Source organism: Pezoporus flaviventris, unplaced genomic scaffold, assembly GCF_033815535.1.
Source record: "Pezoporus flaviventris isolate CSIRO_AGI_PZ_B2104156 unplaced genomic scaffold, CSIRO_AGI_Pfla_v1 ptg000007l, whole genome shotgun sequence".
Classification (NCBI taxonomy): domain Eukaryota; kingdom Metazoa; phylum Chordata; class Aves; order Psittaciformes; family Psittacidae; genus Pezoporus; species Pezoporus flaviventris.
Genome location: NW_026892555.1, coordinates 78,725,630 through 78,738,413, shown reverse-complemented (window position 1 = coordinate 78,738,413; position 12,784 = coordinate 78,725,630). Strand labels below are relative to the sequence as shown.

Here is a 12,784-nt window from a genome sequence, read left to right as displayed (position 1 = left end):
TTGAAGAAGTGATGTCTATGGATTTATCATTAAAGTCATATGCATATTTTCCCAAATTAGAAAGTAAATAATGTAAAATACAGACATTTTGTTTTCGAGTGTTGGTTTTGAATTCTGGACTTTGCATGTATTTTATTTATATGGAACTTTTTCTCTGAAAAAATAACACTGTCAGAATTAATGGTCAATGATACAGCACAGTAAATTAATCCATTATTACAACACACTTCTTGTGCAGGCTCTTACTTAGAGGTTGTTCTGAGACGTGTATTTTGCCACTGTATACGAGGCAGTAGAAGTTTTTTCTGTGAGTGTAAGTCTGTATTTAATTAATTCTACACCAAATTAAAGCAATTTCATCCTGGTATTGTGTTCATGCAGATCAGGATTATTTATTACTAATACAGTGGTTTCTTCAACAAATTCATATTTTATTATTAATATCATTGTAAATAAATAATTTGTATCTTTTATATCATTAATGATGTAGGACAAATATGCTTTCAGTTGATTGCAAATGTGCTGCTGTGCAAATGTCAGTGTGATAGGGAGAGCTTACTTTATACCATTTTCTATAGTTTTAATTAAGCAATAAAAGAATGCATTCAGAATAATTACATACCATTTCCTGGTTGAAGAAACCAAAGCTAAAGCCTATGCAAACATAAACAGTGCTAGAGAAAGAAAACTGACACTTTCCTGCTTAGCCTAGAATAACCTTAAGTGCTTCAAAATATTAGCATCAGCAACATTCAGATTGTATTAACAAATTTTAATTAAAGATGAGTTGATATTTAAAGCTAGTTTACCTGTAGGTCCCAGCATCTAAAAAACAGTATGTGCCTTACACAGGTAACTACTTATTTAACTTACAGCATTGACCTGCATAGCGCTGCCTAGTTTTTGACACAGATTTATATAAAATAATAATCATTCTTTAAAAGAACTTGGCTCCTAGAACAGGAACGAAGTTTCTATAACCAGCACTCCTAAGCTCTGTCCTTGCTCAGCAGCCTCCAAACATAGTTCTGGAGACGTGAATAAAATCCATATCTTCCTTTTAGAACTGAAACACACTGAAGGAACACAAGATTAAGCTGCAGCTGTTTATGCATAACCTGGCAGCTATAACACTCATCTGGAAAGAATCTCAAAGCTTCTGGTCCCTATGCTTGCCATTTTTATTTCTGTTGCATAAATAAGGATTTTCTCCTCCATGCTGAGCTATATCACAGCTGAGCCAGGATCTCTGTTTAATTTGTGACTTTAACTGTCTGCTAAAGTCCTTTCTGCACAGTGGACTGAATTTCAGTAAGAGTGGTCTGTGGCCTTACCCATACCTCCAACAGGCTGGCCTAAGCAAGGCAAACCTAAATAAACTTGACAGGCAAAATGCAGTATCTGTTTTTGGCATGATACTCTCATGTCATTATTGAGCATCCTTCCCATCAGTCCTGTACCAATATATGTGATCTGTTATAAAAGTTCTGTGATCATTTTTTGTCATGACATAAACCCCATTACATTACAGGAGCAAAATAAAAAAAAAATAATTATTGGATTAAATTCCAAATCTAATAGGGTCATTCTGATTATAACATTCTGTAAAAGCTCTTCCCAGAGAATTTCCTTCGCACTTCTACAAAATTCGAGATAACAAGTGGTAAGTTGCTTGCTGTTGTCAGTGATTGGCTAGGTAAGCATGTGTACTATCTGCAACGGTTAAAAATGCTGAAGCCATGATAAAGTTGTGTTGGTAATCTTAAAGTAGTGTGAATAAAGGCTTTCTTCCACCTTGTCATTTACATTGCAACTTTTCCTGAGTATGTGTCTTAAATAAATTTTGTAGAGAGAATTAATTTTAAGAAGATGCAGAACTCAGAGTAAACTATGGTCTTTACTTTCAAAATGTTACCAAAGCAAAGAAAGATACCTTTTGATATTTTTTCTTTTTTTTTTTTTTTGAATAGTAGTTTTGTCTCAAGTTCTTAGAGCTTGGTTACAGCAGATACTTTTCCAAGATAAAAAATTGGTGTATCAAGCTCTAAGAACCTGAACAGGTGTATCTATTCTGTAGGTAAATAAATTTCATTCTAAGGGCATGTCCAAACATGGGGATAACTTGAAAGAGAAATGCACAAGGTACGAGAATGGGAGCTCTCATTTCAGCACTCAGCCTTGCAGAACGTGTATTACTTTAGGGATTGATATTAATGGGCTTTTTTGCATGCCTTCTCTCTCTCCTTCATTATTATCGGGGCTTTCTGTACTCTTGGATATCAGTGTAGAGTGAGAGTTTTGAATGGGAGAGTATGCAGCTGGGTCTGAGCAATCCCAGGCACAGCTACAGGTTGGGCAGAGAAGAGATTCAGAGCGGCCCTGCAGAGAAGGACTTGAGGGTGTTGGTTGATGAAATGAACATGAGCCAGCAGTGTGCGCTTGCAGCCCAGAAAGCCAACTGTATCCTGGGCTGCATCAAGAAGAGCGTGACCAGCAGGTCAAAGGAGGTGATCCTGCCTCTCTACTCTGCTCTTGTGAGACTGCACTTGGAGTATTGTGTGCAGTTCTGGTGTTCTCAACATAAAAAGGACATGGAACTGTTGGAACAAGTCCAGAGGAGGGCCATGAGGATGATCAGGGGACTGGAGCACCTCCCCTATGAAGATAGGCTGAGAAAGTTGGGGCTGTTCATCCTGGAGAAGAGAAGGCTGTGTGGAGACCTCATAGCAGCCTTCCAGTATGTGAAGGGGGCCTATAGGGATGCTGGGGAGGGACTCTTCACTAGGGACTGTAGTGACAGGACAAGGGGTAACGGGTTAAAACTTAAACAGGGGAAGTTTAGATTGGATATAAGGAAGAAGTTCTTTACTGTTAGGGTGGTGAGGCACTGGAATGGGTTGCCCAGGGAAGTTGTGAATGCTCCATTCCTGGCGGTGTTGAAGGCCAGGTTGGGCAGAGCCTTGGGTGGCATGGTTTAGTGTGAGGTGTCCCTGCCCATGTCAGGGGGGCTGGAACTAGATGATCTTAAGGTCCTTTCCAACCCTAACTATTGTATGATTCTATATAGATTGTTCATCTCTATACTCACTGATCAGCACAATACAGTATAATAAAATGTGAATGTCTGCATACAGTACAACGGGAGCAAGCATTTACTATATCAGTGGAGCAGAAAGCAAAAAGGAGCAAAAGTATTCTGAACTCGAACCGATTGTTTTTATATGTGGTAGATTTTGTGCAGGTCTCAATGTTTTTTGTTGTCTGTTCTCAGTCTGCATGGAACATAAAGTACTTTGAATACTTTTGTAATCACTGGGAACTTTCCTATTTGGTGTAGTATGCTTTCTGGGACTCCACCACAAACCAAAACCAAGCTCCTATTACCTGTGACACAGAGAAACTTTTTTGTTCTTAGATCACTCAGACATTCAGTTCGTGGATTTTGCTTGCATATCTCATGTTCCCAGTCGCTGTCCTACATTCTGGGCAATAATAGATCTCTTACTCCTTTAATGAAAAAGTTTTCCTGCTAGCAGTACTGTGCCACAATATTAACCCATATTCTCCTGTAGTCCTAATGTAGAAGTGTGTGTTTTCTTGCAATCATTTGGGAGTTGTGGATTAGATGAAGGATTTTTATTGTAAAACTAAAAAGAAAAATAACCAAAACACAAGCATGAAACCAAACCAAAAACCTAAGCGGGTTACTTAGATGTTTAAACAGCACTTACTTGGAAAGACAAGGTTTAAGAGGCAAGTCAATTTTGTTGAATACAGTTTGAACTAAAACTGGATCTAGGTCTAGTCTTACAGACCTTCTGTCAGCCTCCCTAGATACAAAATGAACCAGGCATAAAAATTGTAACTGAATTTATGCTGCTTGTACTGGTCAGTCTGTGCATTTAGTTGATCTGATTTTGAGTGCAGGTAGCCTTACATCAAATGAGATGCCAAATAAATTAAAATTTTCTTCTTTCTAAGTGTATTTTCTAGTATCTAAGAACAGAGTGTGTTGTGTTAAAAAAAAAAATAAAGTGAAAGTGCACAATATGTTTTGTTTGTTAGTTCATTTTTTTATCTGGGGATTCTTTGGCATACTGAGTAACTATATAATACATGGTGGGGCTAGCACTGCCTGCCTTCCGGTGGTGTGTTAAATTCTTCACTATAATCTTATGATTATTTGTTGAACCATCACCATAATTGTTCCATCTGCCTCCATTTCTAGTTATAAGCATCTTTCCTCTTAGTCCTCTCCCCTTCTATATGCTCCATGGCCTCAGGCAGCTCACTTGCCCTCTCTGCTAATGCTTCTCCATCTGTAAAATGGGAGTAATCTGAGTTATTGGAAAGATTAATTAGTGAATTAATATTTGTGAAGCACTTGAAAGATGAGAAGCACTAGATAAAGGCTAAGTAGTGTAATTATTATTATTATCAGAAGTGCCTTCATGAATAGGGAAGGCAAAAAAAAAGATGCTGGGTTTCTGCAAACAGATTAATAATCAGTATAGATGGTTCTGGAGATAGCTGAACACAGACTGTGCTTGTAAAGAAACAAATTAACATGAATGAGTAACGTAGTGTTTACATTTCTTACCCACCATTTTTAATGGACAGTGTTAATATTACAGATTTTTATGTAAATCACAACTTGCAATCCTGAGAGAAAATGCAGCTCTGTGAAGTTCAGAAGCAAGGCCTGTACCTTCTGGCTTCCATATTTTTCTCTCATTCCATATACGTGAATGTCTTTTAGACATACTACTTATTACATATGCAAATGGAACTGAGAGAGTAACTTAGAACAACTATTTTAAGGTAATATCCTACAGTCTCAACTTTGTATTCTGTTTAAAAGACCATCATCTCAACTCCCCCTCCAAGAGGGAGGTAATTTTCTAGTGCTATAATTAAGCCATCTTTTATTCCTCCATATTCTCTCTTTTTGGGGAAAGAGAGGCTAAAAATTAGTATGATGATATAATGATACTTCTTGTCCAGAAAAGACATAATTATTAACCTGAACAATTTTTTTTTTTTAATGTGTCATATGATTCATCTGTCTTTTATGGCTAGAGAATTCCACTCCGTTTAACCACTGGCAGCCAAATTTTATTATTTAGCCACCTGTCTCAAACTGTGTAATCTGCAAAAGAGATAAAGAGTGGCTGTGCTTTGTGGAAGCATGTTCTCTTCCAGTGTGTTTACACAGCAAGACCATATTAAAGACACTGTTCCAACATGCTCTGTAGAGTTTTTTGTCAGCAAGCTGCCGTGAAGTAGAGTTTAAGATGCCGCTTCTTTATTCCCTCTGTGGGATATGATGCCCAAGTTTATGTTGCCAGACCATTCCCTCCGCTTCCCTGGCTGAAAGGCCTGCAGTTGAGACGTGGCTTTTGCTTGGGCTACCTGAGCTATGGAGGCTGGAGTCTTGCTGAGTTCACCTCCTGCTGCCTTCAGTTTCCTGCTGTTTAGAACTGTCACATTCTGTATCATGATCTGATTTTGTGTCTTCTGAGGTTTTAAAATGTTGGCATTGAATATTCCATTGGAGGTAATGCCTACAGGGTGCAACAATATTACTGCCTTTTCATTCTTCTATCTCTGTTGATCATCCAAGGGAAATCTTAGGAAACCTGATAAACACAAAGGTCTGTTGTTTTTGAAATGCAGGATAGAATCAAAACCAGGCAGACAAGGAATAACATAACCCTCTGCAGAAGGAAGCAATAGTTTTCTTCAAAACTTTGTTGTAGACTATGGATAAGCAAGGCAATGGGGTATGTAGTGTGCTGTCTATTATAGGAGGGCACTGGAAGGGAGGGTTAATGATGTGAGTGGTACAAGCAGAAAATTCTACAGGGCTTGGTCCTGCTAATCAGTATCAGTGACTGTACTAGATTGAAATCTTTATTTTCCTTGGTATTGAAAACCAAGGTCTATATACATTACACGGTATAGCTTCTTTATGTCATGAAAGCCACTTATCTATTAGACACTTGGATGCAGTACAGTGCTTTTGGGAGTAATGAGCTTGCCATTAGGCACACGGAAGGAACTAAATTACTTGTATTCCTGAAAGGCTCCAAAAGTTCTTCTCTTCTCAGAAGACTTGGATGAAGAAACTGCCTTAGTCTCCTGTCCACCATCAGCTTAGTGCGGTGTAGCGTGAGTATTCCCACAGCAGAATCTAGCCTAAGTGCTAACCAGCATGGTCACCCACCAAGGGAGAGAGCTGACCATGAATAAAAGCTTGTCTTCCTGGCTACTGTTCCTGTCAGCCTACTCTTTCAGGGCTTGGCATCAAAATAATGTATCAGGTACTCTCTATAGTACAGCCACCTTTTATGTTTGCTGTACAGAAGGAAGTCATCCTTTACAGCCAAGGGGCTGGTGTCCATTACCTGAGAGACAACTTGCTTCAGACTACGAAGAAAAAAGGAAAACTAGGAATTAAAAACTTTCCAGTTGTGTTTCTTTACAGTGTTTCCAGCTCCTCCTGAACAGTAGTTGAGGGAATGTGATGCTAAAAGCAGTTTTGTCAGCACTTCATTCCTTTTCCTAGGTGAGATTTTTTCACATGTATGTGGAAAAAATGCAGCTGTTATTCTCCATTTTACCCTTCTATACCTATCCATTCTAATACTGCCAGAGAAGGCAGAAGGGTACTTTTCTAAGACTGATAAAACAGAGGAAAGGAAACAAGAAAGGAGGAACATTAAGAGAGATGGGGAAAAATCCTTGGAGAAGAAGGATAGGAAGTGCTTGTGGTACTGGAATTGTGTAATAAGGTACATTAGTAAGAAAAAGTAAGTGGAAAGAGAGCAGATTAAGGTAAGAAACAGAATGTTCCTTGTGCTTACAGAACAACTGCATTTAAATAATTTGAAGAGGAAAAGCAGATTTTTTGAAGAGTTTAAAAGGAGATTAAAAGATTTCTCTTAGACAGACAAACTGAAAAAGAGAAGATTGGCATGATGTAAGGAAAAACAGTCAAGGGGAAAACTAAAATTAAACAGCAAACAGAACAAACAAGAAGAGAAACAAAACCAAATTTCCGAAATTGAGAAGACTAAAAACTGGTCAAAGACATGCAAGTTAGGATTGCTGGAAAGTTCAGTTTAATTAATGTTTATATTTGTTACTATATTTTTCTGAACTTTTCCAGAAACCAATAATGTCCGAAAAATCAGAAAAAGAGATGTTGTCACCTCCTAAGATCCGATTTTCTCTAGGTATTATAAAAGCCCTGTGGTTCCCCTGAAAAATGAACAGATGTGATGGTTTATGATGCCAAAAACATGGCCTGTAAAGTGTATTAGATTTATAGTATTAGTTTGAGTAAGTAGCAGAGCAGGCTTCAGCTATAAAAATGCCAGGGAGAATCCCAAGACTAAACTGCAGTTCAGTTTTGTCCCCTTCAAGGGGACAAGCAACCCCTCCTTATTCAGAGATGGGAACAAGGAGGCTAATGGATAGGTATTAAGTATTTATGTGGTTACATGCATCCCTTCACATTCCTTTCTGTACTATCCTCTCTCCCCAGGTCCTGCATGCTAAAGCAAGTCAGTAGCAAATGGGAGTGAACAGACAGAGATTTTACTGGGAAGTTGTTGTAAATTGCTGCTGAGACAGGTCATGCCACAAATCACACTGTTCCCTTCACCTGAAAAAGAAGGATGTGAGGGAGGAATTGTACTTTAGAAGGATGTTCCTGAGTCATTCTTTCTCCCACACTGCTCCTGTGGTGCAACTTGCAGGGCACTGCTTTTTTTGCTGTTATGCCTAAAGGAGGTCAGTAGCTTCCAGCAAAAAAGAGACCCAGACCAGAAATTACATGTCTTGCTTCCCTACAAAACCATGCCCTCGGTTCCAGCTGTGTAACTTGTTTTCACTTGAACTGTATTGCTGATAGAAATTTTCAGTGGAGATAAACTAACTTCAGCTATAAAATTTCCTGTCCTGTAGAGTACATTCTGGTAGTCTTGAGGTTTTAATTAATACAGAAAGACATACTAAACAGACTGAACAGAATTTGGATTCCATGTTTTAACAAGGCTGCCTTTATAATACGTATCTGTAAATAAATAGTACTGCAGGCACATATATTCAAATAATTGTCTATTCTCATAATTATGGGCAACCATAGTTTACTTGGTCCTTGTATGTGAACTATATTTCTCTGTGATACAAAGTATATTTTTCTCTGATGTTAGTAGATCTGAAGAGGCATAATCGAAAGAGTGGTGGCCTGTTTCCATTTCACAGCTTTTTTTTCTACCTTTATTTCCCTTTTCTCTTTACAACATGTGAATACATCCTTTAAAATATTATCCTTCCACATTTCCCAAACCTTCTCTACCTGTACGTTTCATACTCTTGGGAAGAACAATGTTCTTTAATACCTTCCAGACCTGAATCATAGAGTATTTTGTCACCAGCAGTCTCCCCGCTATCATTAAGTTTTTGGAACTGTTCCACCATGGCATTAGGATGCTTTAAAACTTGCATTTGGTTTTTTTTATGCATTTTGTGGATCTTTTCTTAAATACAGTGTTACCTGTACCTCCTAAATATCTTCAACATTGCGGGGATGCCTCTAAGGAAATAGCATTAATACGGGAATGTCTCAGTCTTATCACCCTAGCTGAACAAAAGTGTACAACAAACTGCAAACTGTACATTGCTTAATATCATCAGAAATGTCTTCAAGCAATATGTTGTACTACCTTCCTTATTTTTGGAAATTTGAGCTAAGAAAAATGGTACTGATTATTATTGCTAAACTGGGAGTGAGAACAGTGATCAGATAAGAGCGCTTCAGAGTTGTCTGAGCCCCTAGAGCTACCAGAATAAGCCTGATGAAGTGAGCAGCTTTCCACTGAGTGTGGATTCCTTCCATCTAGATCACATCTTTACCTTAACATCAAGAACCTATTGAGCAAGGCACTGAACTAAAGCTCTGAATGTTCAAGATTACACTTTTTGTTAGATGCAAACAGGTCTCCTGTGTTGCCTGTACTCATCGTAGCCAGAAGCTTGAAAAAAAAATGATCCATGTAAAAAATAAAATATTGGATTTTGTTGCAGGAAGCTAAATCTTTGAAATCTGGTGTAATATTCACTGATGACAAATTGTATTGCTTTTACATGAGAACTCACTAATTCATAAATCTGCTGTACATTTCCACTTCAGTCAATGAAGCTATGCTGATGTAAACCAGATGAGAATTTAGAGTTGAATCTGCTTAGCTTGTGCATTGAAATTAATGAGGATGAGAGTAAAATATCAGTGCTACAGCGCATGGCAATTGCCAGGTACTTAGAATTACCTAGTCTATTTGTCCTTGGCTGCCATGGGGAAAAAATGGTTACCAAAATGCAGAAAAACTGATGGTTGTGAAAATTCAAATGGTTCAAATGGTTTTCTATTACTTCAAAGAATTTTTAATGTCTTTAAGTAGTTTATTATTTATATGGCCAGGTTGGATGGAGTCTTGGGTGGCATGGTTTAGCGCGAGGTGTCCCTGTCCATGGCAGGGTGGTTGGAACTTGATGATCTTAAGGTCCTTTCCAACCCTAACTATTCTATGATTCTATGTTTTTCTCTGGAGACATGAAGGATAAAGATGTTTTTACTCAATCTCTTCAACTAAGTCTTTTATTCTGCAGGTTTTGCTGCTGTCTTAGAGTATTCCCACACCCGATTTGTAGTTACTGTTTTTCCAGCCAAAATGAAGCAGACGGTATCTATCTCTTTTTGTCAATTACTTAATAAAAAAAAAAATAAAATTGAGCAAATTGACATTCTCAGTACATCATGTATAGTATTTTTTTATGCCAGATGATTTATTTTTTTTAACTATAGAAAAAGAATAATTCTGTATGTTGAATCTATGGGTATAGACACAATTAATTTCTAGTTTACTGAGTACCTGAGCATCAGCAGAGCTGAGGTGACTGTATGTGTGGTGTCAGTAAGTAGGAAAGTCATGAGTATATTAGCATCCAGGTGATTCCATCACTTGTCTTATTTTACTCTATGGCCTTTTATTCTGTACTGAATTTACATTGATGCATGGTGAAGTATTGTGCTGCAGTAGTTGGTGTCTCTAAACTGAAGATCTGTATGTGAATACTAAGAAACTTGAACTAGTACAGTTTTCTGTATTTATTTTGGCAGTCAGTCTGGTCAAATGACCAATTTGGGAAATAGAGCGCTTTTAAAAATGCTATTTGTTAAAATATACCCCAAATGAACTAAGTTATTCCTTTAATGAAGCTTGAGTAGCTAATGACCTTTGACAGTAAAAATACCATGGTTTTTGCAATAATACTGTAAAGGTCTAAATTTTACTACTAAATGACATTAGTTGGCAGAGGACTTTTTCACGGGATTAGTATCTTCTCTTTCCTATGGGGTAATATTTTTACTTTTCAATGAGGAGCAGTCCTGCAACAAAGAATTTTTTCCTGCCTGTACCATTTTTGTACATGTATATTTTAATTCTTTGCTGCAGTCATGGCTTGTGACAGTGAATTCAAAATAATAATTATGCATTGCATAGAAAATTATTCCTTTTTCTTCTGCCCCCCTTTTTTTAAAAGGTAGTTTAATGTACTGTCACCTTTGTATCAGAATTATGAGCCAAGAAGGATGTCTATTTTTTTATCTATTTAATTGATTATATTATCTCCTATTGAAGACATATTGCTTTTCTGATCTCCTTGCTGTGAACAACCTCTGTCCTTTTATTTAGATGATAGAAACTGAATTCAAAATTTTAAGTTTTATTTGGGATTGGGAATAGGACCCAAGACAACTGATTTCACTGCTATCATTTAGAAAGGCAGCAAGATTTATGAATGATTCAAATTAATTTTTCATTCTGTTAACACTGAATTTAAAGTGCCAGTTTCTTACCCAGTTGTCTAAGTCAAGAGTAAGTCCCAGTTGTTTCTGCACAAACTTAAATAATGTTGTCACTTCAAGTTTTGTCACTTCATGCTTCAGTCCCTTTTGTGGACCCACTGTTTAGTTTTAATTTTAAGTCCCTTACTTGCAGAGACAAGCCATTAAAATGTTGCAGTTATATACTATGAACTTCTGATGAATGTTGATTTTTAAAACTTAAGAAGACAGAACATTAAGTGAGAAAGATTACAATTTATATTTATGCAAGTGAAATTTTTACTATAAAACTATTGAAATAGATTTGAAAAGGGGTTAGTAAACAGCAATAGGATTCCTGACATGGAGATCTCATAGATTTTTTGAACAGTACTTTAAGAGAAGTATTGAAAATTCCAGGGCTAGTGATTTAGGACTCAACTAAGCAACACAGCAGTAAATATTGGAATGATATTGGAAGCTTTCACAAATGGCAAAGAAATTGTCTTAATAAGGTCCTTTTCTTGTTTAATTTCTTTCATTTTATTTGAAATCATAAATAATACAGTGTGTGTCTGTGGTTTACCTGTTTCATGAGGGATGCCATGTCAGAACAGGTAAGATCATAAATGTTGTAATGACTTGCTGCCCATTCTGTGGTACAAATTTATAGGTAAGGAAAGCAACCACTTTTTTAGTGAGGGCTGTAGCAGCAAATCACCTTAGTCTTGACACATGAAAACCATTTAGTCAAGCTAAAGAATGTGTTATGTTTCATATTAATGAAATTAAAAGCCTTCTTATTTGATTATTATTTTGTTACCATTAGTCCCAGGTGAAACAGGACTCCCTGGGTGATAGGCATTCCACAAATCATATTAACAGATAATCTATATTCTAAAAAAAATTGCTGAATATGAAATATTGCCAAGGACAATCTTATTTTGCACATGGAGGGGCTTTTGATCAGTGGGAAGAAAGAGGCACTTCCAGAGGAGGATCATGAAAATTGTATAGCTACCACTGATGGGGTAGAAAAGCTGGTCTCTTCCTATTGCCTCTGTATGGGGTATTTAGCTTTTCTGTCTATTTCTCAGGCACTACAGTTAGGGTGACTGTAGTTATGGTGAGAAATCTTCTGTGTCTTGTTAAATTAATTGGAGATTCAAACTTTTCTCATTGGAGATTCAAACTTTTCTCATTACTTCTGAGTGATCTGAGTCACATGCTACTGTTTTCTCTGTAATAATAAGATTTCTGATGTGATTCAGAAAATAAATATTCTGCCATTTGCTTAACAACTTAAAAATTACTTTCTTGACTGCTTGTCCTAATAAAATATCATTATGACTAATTTACCTGAAAACTAGATAAAATCAGACCCAAATAAATAAATATGATTAAGGATTTTGTACATGTTATCTTTGTTTCACTATTCACGGAGCAACTTATGATAACTACATATGAACTAACATTGCTACTATAGTTTCCAAATCTTCTTCTTATATCAAAATAAAAATTCATCTATTTTATATTGGTGCATCAGACTACTGTTACTAAATGCGTTATTCTGTGAACTCCTCTCAGTCACAGACTGGTATTTCCATGGATAAATCTGACTAGGGCCATAATTCTCATCCAAGAAGCAGGAAAATAGCAGATGAGAATAGTCCTTCCTAAAAGGTGACATACTTTGGCTAAACTTATTTGACCACAGAAGCTTGAATACTTGGTACATAAAAGTGTAGTTTTCATAATACCCTAGAACCAAACACAAATAACAAATACACTTCACTCAGCGCTTTTTTTTTTTCCCATCTAAATCTAAACTGCAATTTTTAATAGACTTATTTGTATCAATATAACTGAAAGGCAGATTAGGTCCTTTAA

At 36.8% G+C, this 12,784-nt stretch overlaps 1 protein-coding gene across 4 annotated transcripts in view; it reads left to right on the top strand.

Annotated features, from left to right (window-relative positions):
- Nucleotides 1-12,784, top strand: part of CDH12 (cadherin 12) — a 540,002-nt gene that overhangs the window by 319,343 nt on the left and 207,875 nt on the right. The gene's annotated exons all lie outside the window — the stretch shown is intronic.